At 34.2% G+C, this 3,194-nt stretch overlaps 1 long non-coding RNA gene across 1 annotated transcript in view; it reads right to left on the bottom strand.

Moving 5' to 3' along the window:
- LOC117119273 overlaps nucleotides 1–3,126 on the bottom strand; it is a 5,175-nt gene extending 2,049 nt beyond the window's left edge. Inside the window, exons 1-3 of the long non-coding RNA XR_004447162.1 lie at nucleotides 2,991–3,126; nucleotides 1,698–1,812; nucleotides 1,391–1,604 (exon numbers count right to left, since the gene is read on the bottom strand). This is a non-coding gene — a long non-coding RNA (uncharacterized LOC117119273). The remainder of the gene's footprint in view (nucleotides 1–1,390; nucleotides 1,605–1,697; nucleotides 1,813–2,990) is intronic.
- Nucleotides 3,127–3,194: the final 68 nt, after the last annotated feature.

Raw genomic sequence — 3,194 nt, forward strand, 5'->3', positions numbered from 1 at the left:
AGAGAGTTACGCATTATCCACCCACCAAAACAAACAAATTTATTATATTCAACAAGCATTTAAAAATTAGCAATTAACCAATCACAGAAGACAATTATGCATATTTAATTAGTTTAGTAGCTGGTGGAATGGCATAATACTATAGTTTGTTTTTGTTCAGAGTATAATTATTAAAAGAAGAATGAATTGTTCTTCATCCTTTTAAGAATAATTTGCAATATCGATATGACAACATTATGGTTATAATATAAATTTTAGACTATTTTAACTACTATTATAATTATGACTATTCAAAAAACAACATACACACATACAAAATTACCTCCAATTCGAGACCACCTTTGGGACCTGAAAATTTGGTGTTGTTTTGGAGTTGGTCCCCAATTGGAGGGCTAGCTTTGTGTTAAAAGGTTGAAGATTATTATTAAATTCTTTGGAAAAGTGGTCTCAAATTAGAGCGGTCTCAAATGGGAGGGTGCATTGTATAGGCTTTACTTAAGCTCAAGTCAATGTTTGGAATTTAGATAATATAATGAGTGACTTATATTATTGTTTAAGAAATTAGAAATTTATATCGGCATGAATAAGTCTGTTTTAGAAGTTGGATATTTATTTTTTCTTTATTAAAGTAAGGCAGGTATTATTAATTGAATTTAAATAAACTGCTAACAATAATATTGTTTGTTCTTCCTGTAGTGGTTACTGATAGTATTTAATATACATTTTACATTCTGCCATACTTTCATATTTTAGGAGAAATATACATTTAGTAAATCAGATCAGACACAATTTGTGAATCTTCTATGAAATGATATGTTATGCAATATTTTTGGTAAATAATTAACAAAAATGGCTTCTATTTGTTTTGTTTAACGTGATTTGGACATATAAATGAAATTTAAACCCAGGTGAAAATCCCTTTAACTTGTTATTTTTCATTAGACCTGAAGTCTAATGCATGTATTCTACTGACAAAACTGGATACAATGCTGAACATCAAATGTGTCATGCTTTTTTTCTTTTGTTTTAATTTCTTCCGCATTTCTTCCGAATCACGACAGTATATCTGATGTGGTAGTGTGTATATATAATGTGTGTATGTTTGTAACTATATGTAGGTATAATGTATGAAATAAAAGTTATTTGAGTTACGTTTGTAGGCATATATATCTACACTCTTAGAAATAATGGTTCTTCAGAGATTCTTGGCTGTCCTGTACTATGGAACCCTAGTTGTAAAAAGGTTCTTTTTTAATGGTTCTGTAAATAGTTCTAAAAACACTTTAACGAACCTAAAATTATTACCTTTAATGGTGCTACAGGTGTTCCATATACAGGACCTGAAGGACCCCTTAAAAACCCATTTTTTCTTAGAGTGAATGTAACTCACATAGGAGTTCCTATTTGAGCCGCTGATGAGGCATACAAAGTATAGGTGATGTTTCCTTCACTTGAAGCTGAAGCATAAACAGATGACGGACTTATACTTGAGGAAATAGAGGTGCCTCCTCCAGTAATGGAGTCGGATATATTGAACAGCTTTCGTGGTCCTGTATTGATTAGTCTGAATTTGGTAACGATAGATGATCCGGCAATCAATTCTTCTGTGGATTTTAAGCATAATCATGTTCAATTAATTTTTCTTTTGGTCTTTACGTTTCTTTACTTTTGTACAATGGACCTATTCACATATTTACCTGTATCACTTGATAAATGCACCAGCTGAAACGTTTCTGGTCTTACAGCAGTTGGTTGTAGACGTCGTATAATGTTACCACCTTCATCGCTAGCTTGGAGACTTACAGAAAAAACCTATAAAATTAAAAGGCGTTAAACATAACAATAGTTGTTACTATTCTAAGTGTTATTGTTACCAGTCAGCCGCACTCAGACTTTGTTCTGTATTCGTACCTTCTGCTGATTCTTCTGCTGATCAATAGCGGCTGTAGGATATATTTTCTGGAGGGCCAAGCTGTTCGACATGGGGGGGGGGCGGTGAGCTAAGAATATCCTTGGCGGGCAGCGGGATCCGAGGCCGTATGCCCGAGCCGGGGAGAGTGTATGAGAGCCATTGGATAAAAAAAGACGTTCACTGAATTGAGCCCGAATTTACCAGGAATAATCTGACTGAGTACATGTTCTATTAAACATAATTTCTAGTTAATATTATTATTGTTGTAATTTGTTTGTGTATGTATTGTTAGTATCCTGTTGTCATCATCGTTACTATTATCAGTCTTACGATTAAATTTATATTCTTATCCCAATTATTTGTCAGAATTATCATATCACCATAACCAGAATTACTTGGATATAACATACAATTGTTTTCCTTTCCAATAGCGGCTGTAGGATATATTTTCTGGAGGGTCAAGCGGTTCGATATGGGGGGGGGGGGTGAGCTAAAAATATCCTTGGCGGCCAGCGCGATCCGAGGCCGTATGCCCGTGCCGGGGAGAGTGTTTGAGAGCCATTGGATAAAAAAAAAACATTCACTGTATTGAGCCCGAATTTACCAGGAATGATCTGACTGAGTACATATTCTATTAAACATAATTTCTAGTTGTAATTTGTTTGTGTATGTTTTTTTAGTATCCTGTTGTCATCATCGTTACTATTATCAGTCTTACGCTACAATAATTAAATTTACATTCTTATCCCAATTATTTGTCAGAATTATCATATCACCATAACCAGAATTACTTGGGTATAACATACAATTGTTTTCCTTTCGAAACGGAAAAACTCCACCATTACCAAAGATTAAAGAACTGCAAAAGGTACAATTCTCGGGGTTTCGTTAGAATGCAAATTGTATCTAAAAAAAAGTACTATCACGAACTTAATGGTGTCCTTCAAAATAAAGTGAAAGGCCTTTGCAGACAGGGCGCCCCTGTCTTGTGGTAGTAATTCTTTTACGTTTTATTGCGTGCATACAAAATCAGGGCAGTCGGACCTCTTGCAATTATATACTCTTTGCCATTACTTACCTCACTTGGAACAATAAAGATTCCAAAATAAGTATCGTCGGTTTCGCTTTCTACCTTCGAAAGTCGTATATATCTGACTACTACACCGGATGAACTAACTAGTTCTGCCTGATCCACTGAAGAAACGTCTATTACTCCTAATACCTTTATATAAATAACCAACTCAGTTCCTGTGTACATAATTAGAAATTGTCAGTTTTTGTG

This window comes from Anneissia japonica, unplaced genomic scaffold, assembly GCF_011630105.1.
Source record: "Anneissia japonica isolate Jap-2015-1 unplaced genomic scaffold, ASM1163010v1 scaffold288205_len162070_cov146, whole genome shotgun sequence".
Lineage (NCBI taxonomy): Eukaryota > Metazoa > Echinodermata > Crinoidea > Comatulida > Comatulidae > Anneissia > Anneissia japonica.